General features: G+C 47.9%; 1 protein-coding gene across 13 annotated transcripts in view; it reads right to left on the bottom strand.

The window, feature by feature from the left end:
- The window catches only part of GRB10 (growth factor receptor bound protein 10), a 200,060-nt gene that overhangs the window by 113,764 nt on the left and 68,836 nt on the right, over positions 1-17,460 (bottom strand). For 7 of the 13 annotated variants that reach the window (XM_074379682.1, XM_074379685.1, XM_074379684.1 and 4 more), the window contains exon 2: positions 165-348. The exons of the other annotated variants lie outside the window; for them this stretch is intronic. The gene's annotated coding sequence lies outside the window, so the exon portion shown is untranslated. The remainder of the gene's footprint in view (positions 1-164; positions 349-17,460) is intronic. 13 annotated transcript variants of the gene reach the window in all.

The following is a 17,460-nucleotide window of genomic DNA, read 5'->3' as shown; positions in this document are numbered from 1 at the left end:
AAGCACACCGATTTCAACAAGGCACCCAAGCAGCAGGCTCTGGGAATGTGACTGACTCTTAATTGCCAGAATGGTTCCCAGCAAGCGCCTCTCTGCGCAGAGCCCCTTCTTGCTCACGCATGAAATGTGATGGACACTCACTTCTCTGCGGTGTGCACACTGACCTGGGAGCAAACAGGTTTAAGTCTGGTCAACGCTGTGCTTCACGGGCCACTCACAATGGGGGGAGGCACAGGGCAGCCCAGGGTACAGACTCCAGCAGGGTCAGCTCACCCACATCTACCACTTAGAAGGAGGATGCTTGTTCCCTGGGAGGCAAAGTCGCGTTCACACCTTCCTCCAGAGTATCTGGAGAAAACAAAATAAAACGAACAAAGACCTAAGGAAGGGAGACATTTTCACCAGCTTCTCTCTTTCCCCACTTTCAAAAGAAATAGTTTTCTTTTATTTTTTAATCGTAGATGTAAAACTCGCTAATTATAAAAATCTGTATTTTCTGTATGTTCAAAAAACGAAGAAAAAATTAAAATGGAACCTCTCTTTTTTCAGAATAACAAAAACAAAAACTACCACATGCATCTATGCAATGTTTGGATTCCTTATAGAGAACACGTATACTCTACTTGAGTCACATGAGAATTACAAATGTTCCTGATAAAAACCGAATCATAATCATCTTCCTCATATGGTGTTTTAATATCATTTTTGAAAGTTTCCAGTTCAACAATCATCATCTCTGCCGGCACTCTACCATAGCCCACAAAGTCATGGTGTGATTCATTTCACCGGTATCCTACTGACAAACATACAGGCTGTTGGAAATGTAAGCTTTTGACTAAGAAAGAGGGGAAGGACTGTTTAGAGCACATGGTATCTGGGAGGAGAGAGTAAGGTCCCCAAGAACCCCCGCAAGAGGCGCTGAGGAGAGAGCTGGGCTCCCCTGGCCATCGGAGAGGGCAGTATCTCCCAGCCCAGCCCAGCCCCTTAAGTTCAGCCATCCCCTGGCTAGTTTCTGCAATTCCACAGCCAACATTTCTCACCCAGCCTGATCTTCACCACCTCAGAGAAATATTTTTCCTCTTTTCTGAATTTTACAACAATCCATGCAAAGAAAATTTTTTTATAATTATCTAACCTAGGCCAGGCACGATGGATCACACGTGCAATCCCAGCACTTTGGGAGGCCAAGGCAGTGGATCACAAGGTCAAGAGTTCGAGACCAGCCTGACCAACATAGTGAAATCCTGTCTGTATTAAAAATACAAAAATTAGCCGGGCGTGGTGGCACGTGTCTATAGTCCCAGGTATTCAGGAAGTTGAGGCAGGAGAATTGCTTGAATCCGGGAGGCAGAGGTTGCGGTGACTCATCAATAAATAAATAGCCTAGAGTAGATATAAAATTAGCTTAAAACCTACAACAGTGGGATAACAGCATTTCCTGGTCTTGCCCCTTTGTTGGGCATAACTAGACACTATTGAAATCACATTGTGTAAACAATTCTGTGTTTTCCTGTCCCTGTCTTCAACTATTTTAAAACTTTGGTAAATACCTTTTTTTTTCATATTCTGAACTACTCTAGCAGACACTCTGCAGTTGTTTTCAACTTTCAGACAGCATAAATAACGATCAAATAAATGCCTTCGAGCACAAAACTCTGTCCACATTTCTGATTATTTGCTTAGGATCCCTAGAAGTGGAAGGACTAGGCCAGAGGTCATGTGCGCTTTTTTAAGATTCCAGATACACGCAGTCAAACTCTTCTTCACACATTCACCCTTCCACCCGGAGTGGAGGCAACCGACTCTTTCATAACTCCCAAGCCAGCCAGGGACTGTTTATTTTTCTGGAACTTTTTTCGGGCTAATTCCAGAGGTAAGCAGCGGCCCCACCCTGCGGTTTTAATATGCAGGTCTATAATGCTGAGGTTGAACATTTTTCATAAGCGAATTAGCCCTTTGTATTTCTTCTTTGGGGTTATCCTTTAAAAGGTCAGCTAGACTAGTTCCTGAGGCCCAAGGCCTTCCAAATCAAAAACGTCCATGAATGAATCACAACCCCGACCCTCATCAGCTAAGGGTTTGGGGCCAGTTACCTGGATTCCCTGAGTCAATCTGCTCATCTGTTTATGATGGAAAACCTCAAGCCAGGCTGAGCCCTGGGTGAGCACCCATCCCTGGTGGCCCACTGGCCTCCTGGCCCACTGTCGCTGAACACTGACTTGCTTCCACTTCTCCCGTGACGAGCTCTTTATGCAGTAAGCAAGTCAGTTCATTCACATTTGTAGCCAATGCTTTTCCCCCGCTTGCTTGTCTTTAAATTTCATTAGATTTTTGATTCTTAAAGGTATAATTCAGTGTAGTCAAGTTTACTGACTTTATCTTTTTGGCTCATCACTTTAAGCTTGAAAATTACCTGAAAAACCTTCATCCGTGTTTCACTCTGATTTCCCTTCTGACTTAATGTATTCCTCCTTCCCCTTCCTGACAGTTATTTGTGGGATAGCAAAAGGGGAGAAAATACGAGGATTCCTTCCCCACAAGAAAGCGGCCGACCGGTTCTACCAGGACCACTGAACACCCAGGCCTTCTCTCTGTCTGCTTTGGGAGGTCACTCTGCTCACACGTTACAATCTTACACACATCCAAGTGTATCTCAGCCAGCTTCTCGCCGGTTCCACAGAGCTGCCCACTCCCGGGCCAGGAAGCCACATTTTCCATTCTCACAGCCTGCCAGCGTGTTCTCTCATCAGCAGAACATTTCCCCTCTCGCTTCTTTTATATGAATTCCTTAGTCATTTTCTTCCAAGCAAACATGAAAATAGTTTTGAAGTTTGCTTCAATGACTAAAACATCTCATCTGAAATATTTAGTGCTACGTATGGGAGTAATTACCTTGCGCTGCTAATACGAATGTTGCTATTGGGCTGACCCCACAAACACTGTGAGGCTATATCAAGAAGATATGGCACCCCATCTATGTCAAAGGGTGGGTGGGACCAGCCTCCAGATCACCCAGGACCTGCACAGCCCTGCTCCAGGCCTGTCCCGTAAGGAGTAAGGCCTTGCAGGGGAATAAAGGGGAACACCTTGAGGACTTCCTGTGCACTGCGAGGCCCATTCCTCGGACAGATAAGATGACTGCTTTGCCCAAGACCTCCCCTTTTAAATGCCAACCAGGCTCCACTAAGACATGCATTTAGAAGACAAGTAATTTGCAAACCTAATTTAAGGCAACCTTATCTAAATAGTGTCACCAGATTAGCAAATACAAAAACAGGATGTTCAATCAAATTTGAATTTCAGATTAATAACTAATAATTGTTTGGTACAAATATGTCCCAAATATTTCATGAGGCTTATCCTAAAAACGTATTTGTAGCTTATCTATAATTTAACTGGAGATACTGTATTTTTACCTTGCAACTCTCTCAAGCATTATTAAAATCTGACAGGCTTGCATGACAAATTATGGCAGTAAGAACAAAATTTCAACAAGAGGCTCATTTGTTTACGAAATTCCAAGGTCAAAAAAGAAATGTACCTTCTTTAATTCAACAGACAGATACTTCAGACATGAAGTCTGTTCTCTTGCAAAGCCAAAAAAGATTTCATGGTATGACAAATGATGGTAATTGTAAAATAAAGCCAAAACACAAAACACAGCAGGGAAAAGTTAGCCACTGTGGCATTAAAGAGCTCATCCTGACAGAGCTGGAAGGTCAGGGGCAAACGTCTACCCACCATTCAGAGGCCAACAGTGGCGCCCTGCCAGGTGCAGGGTAGTGAACACAGGGACAAGAATAAAAGGTTTATCATCATGCTAGCGTGGTTTCCTCTCCAGGTTCGTTTTTGTTTTTCTGTGTGTCCGTTTCCCAGCCTCGCCCACTGGGAGAAGGACTGGGCAGGGGCTGGGGGAGGCCCTGTGAGTCTGCCCTTAATCACTGCGCTGTCTACCTCTAGGGGAAGGTGGAAAGATGGGAGAGGGCAGCCAAGCTCCTTAATTAAAGTCCCACAGGTCACTGCACTTGTGCTGAACCTTCCCAAATCCACACGCTTGAGAAAAATTTGCCCAAGTCAAATAAGCCCATCCAGCAGATCAGGGCAGAACCACCAACTTCATCAAGATGAACGTGAGAAGCCCTCCCTTTCCTGGGGTGATCCAGTCCCAGACTCTGTGCTCAGCCAGCTCCTGTAACAGAGCCCTCCAGTGGGTGAGGAGAATGGTTTCTGTCTGCTCCTCCGTCCTGTTCCGGGCAGCCAGCCTGCCTGGGCTGCATCGACCAATAGCTGGTCCTCTGGCCCGGGCGGTGGGCGGCCAGCGGAGCCAGGCCAGGCAGGAACGTGGCCCGGGAGGCCAGTTGGGCTGTTCCTTCCGTAAGCCGGTTGCACAAATGCCCCTGGCCTGACTGCCTTAGGCTCCTTGCTGGCCCCAGGCTGGAACCCACACTCAGCTGCTTTCTCTAGACCCCTCCAGCCCCTCCATTAAACTCTTTTTTTATTGCTCCCACTACACTCTGGAGGGTGCCGGCTGCAGACTGCCGAGACCTGGGCTAATAGAGGCAGGTGGCTTAACTTCCCTCACTCTGCAGATGAAGGGCCGCAGGTTTCAAAGAATACACTTAAAAAGTGACTCGTGAGAGGAAGAAAGTGGTGAGCTGTGCCGTGGACTCCGTGGGCATGCCTGCTGGGGTACCAGGTGACCTGGTGTGGCCGGTCCTCACCTGGGAGAACATGGCAGAAATGCAGGCTCCCAGGCCCCAGCCAGACCTGCTGAATCAGGCCTGCGATGGGGGACCCGGGTGTCTGCGTGTGAACTGCCCTCCCTAATGCAACGCGGCTCGTATCTCCATGGAACTCAAGGAGCCACCAACCCAGCTGGTTTTCCTCAATTCCAAAGCGACTGCTACGTGCCTCTCACAGAACTCAGCCCCGGATGCTCACTATGTAGAATGCTCTCTGCCCCACCCACCACGCACACTCCAAAAACCCATCCTCAAGGCCCATCCTTTTGGCACCTTCTCTGACAGCCCCAGTGAAAAGTTTACCTCCTCGGACGTTTCCCTGCAGCCCTGCTTCATTTCCAAGCAGGAAGTAACAAGGGCGAATGGATGGGTGCCCTTCTCTCCCCAGAAATGGGCCCCTTTGACTCATCCTCACAACCCCGGCACACAGCCCAGCCTCCTCCCAAGATCTGGGGCAGGGATGCCTCTGCCTCTCTGTGAGGATGGAGGGACAAGAATGCCCCATCACCCACTTTTCAAAGCCCAGGCTTCAGCAAACAGCATCACAAGGAAGCCTGGGCACACAGCAGCAGGGAAGCAGCCCTTCCACCAGTCACTGGCGCTCCAGAGCATCGAATGTGCTCTTGCCTCTGCTGGGTGCCAACCAGTGTAAGATGCACAGGAGGAACTGGCCCAGGAGAACCAGGAGATGCTGTTCACTGAGGATTCAGGCAGTTTTCTTATCTAAAAAGTGGGAGCAACGCACAGCTGGAGGGGCAGCGGGAAAACTGGATGGGAGGAGAGCAGTGCCATCGTCAGTGCGGTGGGCACCGTGGCTTCCCGACTTTTGAGGCTTTGGGACCTGGACTGAGCCACTACTGGCTTCCCTGCTCCTCAACTTGCAGATGGCCTATCGTGGGACTTCACCTTGTGACGACGTGTCCATCTTTCCCAGCAACTTGGGAAGGCTAACGTGGGAGGATCACTTGAGCCTAGGAGTTCAAGATCAGATAAGACAACATAATGAGCCTCAACTCAAAACCAAAAAAAAGTTAAGCTATCTTTAATTTTTTAAATGATATCTGAGATTATTTTATACAATCCTGTCACTTAAATGACTTCAATCATTTAAATGAGTTCTATTAAACAGGAGTGTAATTTGAAAAAAACGAAAATAAAAAGAGTAGGCCCCCACGTGTCGGTTAGTCCTGGTTCGGGGCAACTGCCTCACCTTCGGGGTATCGATCTCCACACCTTCCTGGGGCAGAACGGCTACTTCACAGGTCACTTCTGAGGTTCAAATTAAAATAACATAAACAAAGGGCCTGCCCAGAAACTAAAGCTACAGGGCGTTCAACAGACAGCAGACACTGACCTCACTACCGAGCACAGAGCGGCAGCCAGCGTCTCAGGTCTTTCCCTCCCGCTCTGGCTACAGCGGGTGTCACGTGGCGGTGTCCTCAGGCTGCCCTGTGTACAATATTTTCAGGACCCAGAGAACGACGCAGAAGGCACACTTAATAACTCCACTTAGGTAAACAAAGACCAATGCCACAGAGAACAGAATGACAGGGAGTCCAAACGTCTTCCACCTGGGAGAATGCCCAACCAAAACCTACAGGCTTAACAGGGATCAACTTTCAACGCTACAGGTATGCAAAACAACCAACCAAATTAAAACAAACAAACAAAAGCAACAGATGAGGACAGCGGATGAAAATCGCTCCTGAGGGTGCAGTTAAAAGGGGCTCTCCCAGTCCTCCGCCACCTGCAGCTACCCTCACAGATTTTTGGTGTAGAGGTGAAGGAGAAGACCCAGTCCACACGGCACAGCCTCTGGGTCCCAGAGCTCCTTGGGGCCTTCCTGTAGGTAGTTTCCCGAACCCCTCCTGCCGGCCAGGGACATCAGCTGAGACGGGTGGGGCACACTGCTGGAGTCCACCCAAGGGCGCTGAGTCTGCAGATGAACATGTGAACTGCGACAGGCATGGGGTTTGTCGTTTCACACAAGGGGCACTTAAAGAAGTGAAATGTTTCAAACTGTGAGCCCATGAAGCGACTGCTGCCCAAGTGATGAGTGACTACCTGTCTCTCCTGCATTCTGAAAGTGGAGGCACCACCCACATTCCACCTCCTGATATCCCCTCTACCAACCGCACACATGCCTGCTCTAGAACTTTCAACACACGCAAGCCGTCAGATACAGTGTAGCTACGGATTTCACAACCACCATTCTCCATCAGCCACCTAACTACACTTTTATTAAATATCAGCAGAAAAATGGCAGGGCTTCTCTACTCATATAGTTCCTGGGTACCAGGTACAGCGCTAGACAGTTTACATGCATTCCCGCTTCAATTCTGTCTTTAATGGGTGCTGTGGGTACCTCATTCTTAAAGATAAGAAAAATGGAGGGCAGTAGCTTGTCTAGCGTGTCACATCTCATGACCGTGGGTGTGAGGCCCGCTGGGGCTGAGTCAGAGAACAAGTCCTTAACAACTGAGCTACGGGTAACAGCAAAATCTGCCACTCAGAGAAATTCCTAAAACATGCAGAAACTCCCCAAGGCTGAAAAACACTTCCTAAAACATCGGTGAACTTGGTAAAATGCGGCAGTATCAGCCCTCCAATTCTGCCAGTTCCAAAGTGTGCAAAACCAGAAATAACCCTCATCATAAATGAGCCAGGGCCATTTTTCTCCTTTGAAATGACACTGCCTGTTTGGATGTTACACTTTATGTCTATGCAAGAGGAAAGGGAGCAAGAGGTTTTCAACCACAGATTTCAGTCAAACTGATCTTTAAACCAAAACAAGAGCTGCCTCCAAAAGCCTGAGATTGGGGAAAAGAAAACTCAGCAAGCCAGCTGTCCCGTATCAACGAGCACAGGGATGCTCTTTGCTTATGATTGTATTCATACAGGCTGCTGAGTCCGCTGTGAAAATATCTGGACCAGCCCTGGTCAAAGTACAAAACAACTTTTCACCCAAATGGTAAGAATGCCTGGCCTGGCAGGGAAAATGCCATCACATAGCAAATGATCACATTTTCACTAAAATCACACAGCCTAAAAAGACACAGATCAGTGGCTTGTACTCCACCCGTATTCAGGGGCTTATTTCCACAAAACTACCTCCAAGTGCAGCAATTCTTGATTTAAAAACAAAAGTAGCGCATGAGCTGCCACGCTTTAACCACCCACTCTGCAGGGTTCAGCACAGAAACATCAATTCCGGCTATTCACGGCGGGGGGCGGGGGGGGGGTGTCTAGCAATCATTTACTTTTTAAAACTGCTTTATTGAGATATAAGTTACATAACATAAATTTCATCTGTTGGAAGTGTACAAACCAACGAATGTTGGTATAATTAAGGATCTGTACAACCATCGCCATGATCTAATTTTAGAACATTTCCATCACCCTACAAAGAAACCTCCTGCCCAGAGCCTGTCAATCTTGACAAATGGTTTTCCCAAAATAAAATGTCTTTGCCAAGTCAGTTTTGTTCCTGTTTTTGGATCCGGTATCCCCACATCAACGAGGCATTTTGGCTGAAAGGGAGACAGCATTAGCTCTAGAATTTCTACAGAAGAGTAGCTACATGACCCTGGGGAGATATTAAACCACCCTGTGTGAGGATAATCTGCAAGGACTACTGAAGATTTAGTGTGATCACACATGGAAAGCAAGGCTCAGTAAATCTCAGCGGCGATTTTTATTACTACCACTACTGCCCCTGCTACCACTGTCTCCTCCTCCTCTGCCGTCACTACCTCCCCTCCCAACACCTCCGCCAGCACTCCACCCCTTCCCGCCACCTCCTTCCACCTCCCTCACCTCCACTGCCACATTATCTCCACCTCTACCTTCTCCACCTCTTCCACCACCTTCACCTCCTCTCCCACCCCCGTCATCACTTCACTACCACTTCCACCATCACCTCCAGCACTTCACCCATCTCCTCTACCATCTCCACCATCCCCTCCACCTCCTCTGCCACCTCCATCACCTCCACATCCCCTCTACCTCCTCCACCATCACCTCCACCTCCATCACCTCCACTTCCTCCATCCTCACCTCCACCATCACATCACCTCCACCTCCTCTACCACCTCCACCATCATTTCCACCATCTCCACCATCACTTCCACCTCCTCCATCCTCACCTCCACCTCTTCCATCATCACATCACCTCTACTTCCTCTAACACCTCCACCATCACCTCCACCACTTCCACCCTCACCTCCAGCTCCTCCACCACCTCCACCCTCACCTCCGGCTCCTCCACTACCTACCCCTTCATCACCACTTCCACCCATTCCACCATCACCTCCACTCCTTCCCACTACCTGTCACCTCTTCGACCTCCATCAGTTCCATTGCTATCATCTCCACCTCCACTCTTCATTATCTATCTCCTCCTTCCCCTCCACCACCACCTCTGCCATCATCTCTACCTCTTTCTCCCGTCTTCACCCCCTCCCACCACTTCCTCCATCCCTAACTTTAACAAAAAGGTAACTATTCAGACACCGAAATATCCACATGTATTAACATAATGTTGTTTTGTTAGAACAGTCAGCATGTAGCAGTATCTTAATCAACTATGAGTTCTACAGTAACTCAACCATCACAGAAATTAAAAGCTCTGACTGTGGAATCGCCAAACTACCCACTTACTCATGCTGACAACACAATCTTTAAAGTATGGCTAGCGGATCAGTGACCACGCAAGTTACGGTCAAATTCTGTTTATAGACTTTAAATATAACTTGAAAACAAACAACAAACTTCCCCATGGAATACAACATGTTTCATTTCTGGCCCCAGGGTATTCTAGCCAACCCTGATTCGAAGTGCTGGAAAAGTGGGAGAGATTCCCAGCTTCCCTCCCTGAGTATTTCCTGGTCCTGTCACTTGCCCCTTGCCGGGCACTGGTAATCACTACACACACCGAGCTTCGGAAGGCCTCACAGGACTAGCTCCAAATGTCCCCAACGTGCCAAACCCCTTCAGGAGGCAAAGGGAAGCCAGAGCCACCCAGCTCCAACATGTGCATGCCCATCCATGTGTGCACAGCCAGACCCCAAATAAAAAGAACCGAGTAAGAAAGCCCTAATTATCAAAAGGCAGTGTGGCATGCTAAGGAGAGCTCAGCTGTTTGGTGCACTGACTGTGGGGACAACCCCTTACCATCTCTGAGCTTCAATTTCCTTGTCTAAAATAGGGGGTGGAACCCTGAACCCTCCCGGATGGGGTGCACAAAGCCATCGCAATTGTGCTGAACCCAGCTTCTTCTACTTCGAGCTTCCCATTTTCTTTCTGGGTCCCACAATCCCTGCAACCTCTACACTAAAACCAAAGAACCAAACCACGTGCAGTTGTGAGAATGGGGCAACCCAAGCCAGGGTTGCCTTCCTGGCAGATCAGGGCCGCAAAAGACACATGACACACCCACACTCTTTCTCCATGAGCAGATGGAAGGGAGAAATCTCTTCCTTGAACTTTCTCAACAATAATCTCAGAATTTGGGAACGATTCTCATTGTCCTGGCTGACCAGGAAAAGGCCCCAGGGTTTGATATGATGTAATCCTTGGTGGTGACTTTTCCTCATTTCTAAGTTCCTCCCACAGGCGGAGGGCTGCCAAGGGTAAATGGCAGCCAGGGCCAAGAATCTGGAGGCGGAATGAGGTACGCTAGGTCTGGCCTGGAGTTCCAGCCTGGGCCCCCGCGGCACACCTGGACCGGTGTGGCAGTCCTTTGGAGGGCAGCTGCGAGCTGGAACGGGGAAGGGCACGGAACAGCTTCCAGGTGCAAGCGGAAGGGCCGGGCTGGCAGGGCAAGAAGAAGGCGGTTCACGGTGATGCTTCCCAGAGGGGTGCCTTCCGTGCAGCTTTGGGTAAAGCTCGTTTTATTCATAAAAATGAATAAACAGCACAGATCCTAGGGCTCAGGAAACTCAATCCCTCTGCCAAAGAGCAACTTTTCCCTGTAAGACCAAACTCGGACAGCCCTTACAGCAGGAAGAATTGTGGATCCTAACCTTGCTGTGGCCACGAGAAATGGTTCACCACACCCTTGCTGTGGCCATGAGGAACAGTTCACCTTGCCATTGCTGTGGCCATGACAAACAGTCCATCTTGCCATTGCTGTGGCCACGAGAAACAGTTCACCTCGCCATTGTTGTGGCCACGAGAAACAGTTCACCTCGCCGTTGTTGTGGCCTCGAGGAACAGTTCACCTCACCCTTGCTGTGGCCATGAGGAACAGTTCACCTCGCCCATGCGTGGCATCGAGGAATAGTTCACCTCGCCCTTCGGGTATGAACAATCTCATTGTGGCATGAGCTAAATGTTTACAAACTGCCAGTGTGACAAACTATGATTCTGAGCAAACAACCTCACTCTCTGTTCCTATTTCCTCACCAATAAAATCAGGTTTTTGGACCATGTGACGTCTAAATTTCTTCTGAGTTCTGAGGCTGAGTCTGCACACTCCACAAAAAATGTTCCAAAGTAAATCTATTCCTAGAACCATGGTTCAAGTAATATTATGGGTGACTTCTGACCTTCTGGCCAATATGGAATATAAAGGATTAGCTGTACCCTCTGTCCTTAAATAACTAAAACAGAAACAGTTTTCATACATTCGACAACAGGCAGCATGGGACAGTGATTCCTAAGACAGGATCCACGTGACGCAGCCCTACCCGGGCCCCGTCACTGGCTGGAGAGAGCTTCCGAGCTGCAGTGCACGGAGGGGGATCTCCCTTCCAGGCAGAGTCTAGGGTTGTCCTAAGGAGACAGAGTTTAGTGCTCAGGAAGGTCAAGGCAGAGAGGAGGGCACTCAAGAAAGGGGGCTCCCCACACATCTCCAGCTGAGTATTAATGATGCATACATATAAGGAAAATACCACGGCCGGGGACGAACCACCAGAAAGACGCAAGCAGAGCCATCTGGAGAGAGGTGTGTTCCCAGCAACCAAATGGAAAACCTCCTTATGCATGGGACACAAGAGCCCTCCGAAGAGTCCTGCCTTAACGGTGGGGGCAAATTAGCCCGGAACTAAAAGTGACTCTTGGCCCAGCTAACAAAGCTCGTAAGTCAGCCTCAAACGGGTCATACTATTTCCAAGAAGCTTAACTGTTTCCAGAATAAAGCCCAAAATATTTAAAAGAATAGACCCTCCCAAAAAAACAGCCAGCACCCAACCAGGTGAAATTTACGATGTCTGCTATCGAAACAAAAAAGTACTAAGCATGAAAAGAAAATAAAACCCATAATGATAAGGGAAATCAGCCAAGAGAAATAGAATCAGAAATGTCCAAGATGATGGAAATAGAAGGTGGTATGTTTTTAGTATTGTACTTTAAGTTCTGGGATACATGTACAGAACAGGCAGGTTTGTTGCATAGGTACACACGTACCATGGTGGTTAGCTGCACCCATCAACCCATCATCTGCATTAGGTATTTCTCCTAATGCTCTCCCTCCCCTAGTCTCCCACTCCCCAACAGACCCCAGTGTGTGATGCTCCCCTCCCTGTGTCCGTGTGTTCTCATTGTTCAACACCCACTTAGGAGAGAACATGCGGTGTTTGGTTTTCCGTTCTTATGTCAGTTTGCTGAGAATGATGGTTTCTAGCTTCATCCATGTCCCTGCAAAGGACATGAACTCATCCTTTTTTATGGCTGCATAGTATTCCATGGTGTATATGTGCCACATTTTCTTTATCCAGTCTATCATTAATGAGCACTTGGGTTGGTTCCAAGTCTTTGCTTCCGTGAACAGTGAAAAGGCAGTACGTTTAAACGATGAACATAAATATGCCCTGTGCATTCAAGAAGGAAAAGCAAAGCATGAGTGATAAGGAGAGAAGTGGAAGATATAAAAAGGGCAAATCCAACCCTAGAGATGAAAAATGCAATACAGGAGATAAAAAGTATGCAGGCAGGATTAACCGGACATTGGACACCACACTTGTCTCCCCTCCCTCCATCCCCAGTGACCGATCTCCAAATACACACTGCGACGTTCCCTCGCCCAAGAGCTGGAGTGGTCTGGAGAGGCCTAGGCTAGGAATGCCCTATGAAGACACAGTGATAGAAACGATCCGGAATGGTGGACAGAAAGAAAAAGAGGATGGAAAGATGATTATAAACTACCTCCAAATCACGTTGCCAGATGAGGAAAGGGGGGAAGGAGCTCAGGTTTGGGATCAGAGAATAGAGGCTGCAGCCAGCACCTTCTGCTTTCCCACTCTTTGGCAGGGCCACTTGTCAATCAGCGTTTCCGGGCCTCAGTTGTATTATAGGCAAATTTGGATCATATCCATTTCAAAAAGTTTGCAGGGAAAACTGGGTGAGATGAGGTATAGAAAGTCCTGTCACAAAACACGGGCTAGCTCCTTTCTCAACCCCCAAGGAGACAGACTCTCATGCTGCAGCAGCCTAACACGGCAAGGCGGTGTCAAGGACAGAAACCCGTCTTTTCGCTCAGAGGTGAACCTACTGTTACGTACCTGAAACGCACTTATAAGTGCAGTAGCTTGGGTATTGCTTCAGCTTAACCCACAGCAAGGGAGTCAGAGGCAACCGGGCTCAGCTGCCACCATGTGCTCCTAATGCTGCCACCGAAACGAGGGACGCTTGCACGAGAAGCTGGAAGAATGTGCGTGCACACGTGCGTCAGTCACATATACATGTATGCATACATATGTAACTTGAACCATGTGTAGAAACGCAAGTAATACAGACTTACAATATACACAGACACAGGTAATCTATAGATATGTCAACATGGCCCTCCTTATCCACCACTGAAGTTACAAAACGTGTATTTACCTAAATACTTTCTCCCTTAAGTTAAGAACCTCGTTCATTAGCAGTACGTCTGAAGAGAGTATCTTCCTGTGTCCACATATCAACCAGGTGTTTAGATGGAAACGGCTTTTTAGCACCACCTAGCAAAGTCCTCACTCTCTGAAATGAGGTTGTTGGGGAAACCAGTCTCTGGACACTTGGAGGTGCAATGGTCAGATACACAGACCTGTTCACCCTCGCTGGCACCAGCTCCTGGAGGGACCCATGAGGCACAACCACAAGGCCATGGCCATGCTGTGTCGGACTCCACTCCAGACTGCTCAACATGCAGCAGGCACAGTTCTGATCCCCTCCAGGCGAAGCCTCCTCTTTCACTCCAGGGGAGTCCAGGGTACTCTGGGCGCCTAGCAAAGTGGGAGGCCAGGGACTCAGCCTGCCCAGATGATTCCAACCCACAGACTAAGGGCCAGACAAAGACGGGACAGGGGATTCCCAAGCCAAGAGGCTTGTGGAACTGTGTCCAGCAGGAAAGAAGAAAGGGACGGGGATCCAAGCTCCCTCAAGTCAGGAAGCCCAGTGCCCAGTTCAAGGGAGAATGAACACAGAGAGGGATATTGAGAAGGGAGGCCAGTTTGGGGACCGGGAGGATGAGTTTGCTTTGAAACATCTTTCTTCTGAAATGCTGGCATTACCCTCACCTCCCTGAATGCCAGTCAGCCATCTGGATGTGGGTTAGTTACCCATGCAGAAATCATGCAACCTCCAACTCCTCCGTATCCACCTGTGAACTGCTTGCCGATCCTGCTTATTCTGCCTTCTACATGCACTTCCACCCACACTTTCTTCTTCCGGCCACTGCAGCCCTCTCGACTCAGGCCGCTCCGTGCCGCTTCCTGAGTGCACTGACGGAAATCAGTGACAGCTCACTCTTACACGGGGCCCCAGAGTATAGAACTCAGGGACTCTCGAGCCTGAGTCTTAAACCCTCACTCTATATCTAATAGTTCAGTCTTTAAGGATCAGAGATCTAACTTTACCCCAAACTAATTTGTACATTAAGGGCAGGTTTCAAAAGCACATTAATACTCAGTTCACCAGGAGCCCAACGTAAGTCCCACGCATACTGAAACCGTAACCATCAAAACCCTGAGAGCAGAGATTGTCATTCACAAAATTCACTATGAGCTAAACATGCATGGTGCAGGAATATTAAAAAAAAAAAAATTCAAACATAGTTACCACCTTAAAAACCAGAGACTTGGCCAGGTGCGGTGGCTCACGCCTGTAATCCCAGCACTTTGGGAGGCCAAGGCGGGTGGATCACGAGGTCAAGAGATCGATACCATCCTGGTCAACATGGTGAAACCCCGTCTCTACTAAAAATACAAAAAATCAGCTGGGCATGGTGGCGCGTGCCTGTAATCCCAGCTACTCAGGAGGCTGAAGCAGGAGAATTGCCTGAACCCAGGAGGCGGAGGTTGCGGTGAGCTGAGGTCGCACCATTGCACTCTAGCCTGGGTAACAAGAGCGAAACTCCGTCTCAAAAAAAAAAAAAAAACAGACACTTAAATCAGAAAGTAATTAAAGAAGCTTATGTTTAAACTACTCTGTATGCTTTTAATAAAAGGAGTAATTTTAAGGTTCCTCTCTCTGCCAAAGTATATCATTTTTTTTTTAAAAGTTGCTGTTTCCTAAATTTTCATCAATGTATTTACTGCTTGTTTAAAGCATCATTTTTCTCTGCCTGGCTGTCTACAGCACTTATCCAATAGTTTTTCTCTGCTGCAACTGAGTGAGCAATCACAAAAGCTACCTAGCACCCAAATCCAGCGCAGGAAATTGTCATAATAAATATCCTCTTCATCCAGGTGCCAGGAAGGAAGGAAATGCCCTGCTTCATTGAAAAGTTTCATAAATCATTAACGTGAACTCCACATGCAATATTTGCCATATTCAAACAATTTTAACACAGTAAAGGTACCCAACCATGAAACTTTTAAACTTTCCTGGAGAATACAGTAGTCCCCCCCACTACCGGCTTACCCTGGTTTTACTTTCTGTAGCTTCAGTTACCCACAGTCAACTGTCCAAAAGTAGTAAACGAACAACTCCAGAAATAAATAATTTGTCAGTTTCACACTGCACACTGCACAGAGGAGCGTGATGCAGTCCTGCACCGACCTGCTTTGTCCTGCCCAGGATGTGACTCCTCCCTCTGTCCACAAGACCCACACTGCAGGCGCTGCCTGCTCACGAGTCACAGAGAAGTTGTCACGGTCATCAGATCAACTGCCGCGGATCACAGAGCTTGAATTCAAGATGCCCTTACTACACTGAACAATAGCCCCAAAGTGAAGAGGAATGATGCTGGTCATTCGATGATGCCAAAGAGAAGCCCTGAAGTACTTCCTCTAAGTGAAAAGGTAAAAGTTCTCTGCTTCGGCCTCCCAAGTAGCTGAGATTACAGGCCCTGCCACCATGCCTGGCTATTTTTTTTTTTTTTTTTTTTTTTAATTTTCAGTAGAGACGGGGTTTCACTGTCTTGGCCAGGTTGGTCTCAAACTCCTGACCTCGTTTGCGATTCCCTAACAAAGGATGCCTGAAGGAGCTGGGGGCTGGGTGGGTAATGACACATAAGTTCTAACACAGAGAGACAGAAGTGATTTGCTCTGTGTGACCGACAAGTCCAGAAGGGAGCATGGTCAATGTTACAGGAGGCCCATCTTCTGACCACAGCCAGCCAACCTGTCCCTGAGGGTCATGAGTTCCCTTCCCTTTGGTAATCAAGTAATATGACTCTGTGCAAAGAAAACAGGTGAATCAAGGATTCATGCTCCACCCAGGTACACCATGATGCCTTTCCACATCTGAGTGCACTTGATACTGACACCTGTCTCTGAGAAAACACTCTCCCAAGGTAGCCCTGTCTGCCATCTGCCCTGCTAGTTATTTGCCTGCTGTCTACCCTGCCTGCTGTAATGGTGACTGATAACGGTTTGGATTGGTGTCCCCACCCAAAACCTCATGTCCATCCCCAAGGTTGGAGGAGGAGCCTGGTGGCAGGTGACTGGATCATGGGGGCAGAGGCCCCCCTTTCTGTTCTCATGACAGTGAGTTGTCAGGACACCTGGTTGCTGGAAAGTGTGTAGCACCTCCCCTTCTGTGCTATTTTCCTCCTGCTCTAGCCATGTAGAACTTGCAGGCTTCCCCTTCGTTTCAGCCATGATTGTAAGTTTCCTGAGGCCTCCCAGACATGCTTCCTGTACAGCTGGTGGAACCAGGAGCCAATTAAACCTCTTTTCTTTATAAATGACCCAGTCCCAGTTCTTTATAGTTGGGTAGCCGGTATTACAGGCACATGCCACCTATAAAGCAGTACTGGCTAGTTCTTCATAGCTGTGTAAGAGTGGACAGCTGCAGTGACATGCACACACAGGGGTAAGTTTTGATTTTTGTAGGTGTAATAGAAACTTTAACACTTTACAACTGAAGAGGCAACCATCTGGTCTCATAAGCAGAAACAAACAAAAACAAAGACTTTGATAAGTGATTTCGTAGTGGCCCCTGGGCGGATGGCAAAGGGAAAGCTGATTACTAACACTGAACTTTCATGGGATAGAAAATTAAAAGAACACAAATTTTTCTATGGGGATTTAACCCCATGATAAGTAGGAGGAAAACAGAAGTGGGATATAGGTGTCCATGATTAGATATGTCTTTCCAAAGACAGTGCAAAGTCATAGACCAATTATGTGTTCTGTTCCTCCACTGCTTATGAAATCTTACTAAAAAGATAAAATTAACTCTATCACCCCCAATCAATCAAATAGATACCGGCACAGCAAAGCACACAGTGCCAAGGAAAAGCCAGACAGCAGAATGGTTAAGAGCACAGGCCTCAGGCTTAACCCCACGG

This window comes from Saimiri boliviensis, chromosome 10 (assembly GCF_048565385.1).
Source record: "Saimiri boliviensis isolate mSaiBol1 chromosome 10, mSaiBol1.pri, whole genome shotgun sequence".
Lineage (NCBI taxonomy): Eukaryota > Metazoa > Chordata > Mammalia > Primates > Cebidae > Saimiri > Saimiri boliviensis.
The sequence above is the reverse complement of the archived record's forward strand: the minus strand, read 5'-3'. Positions and strand labels throughout refer to the sequence as shown.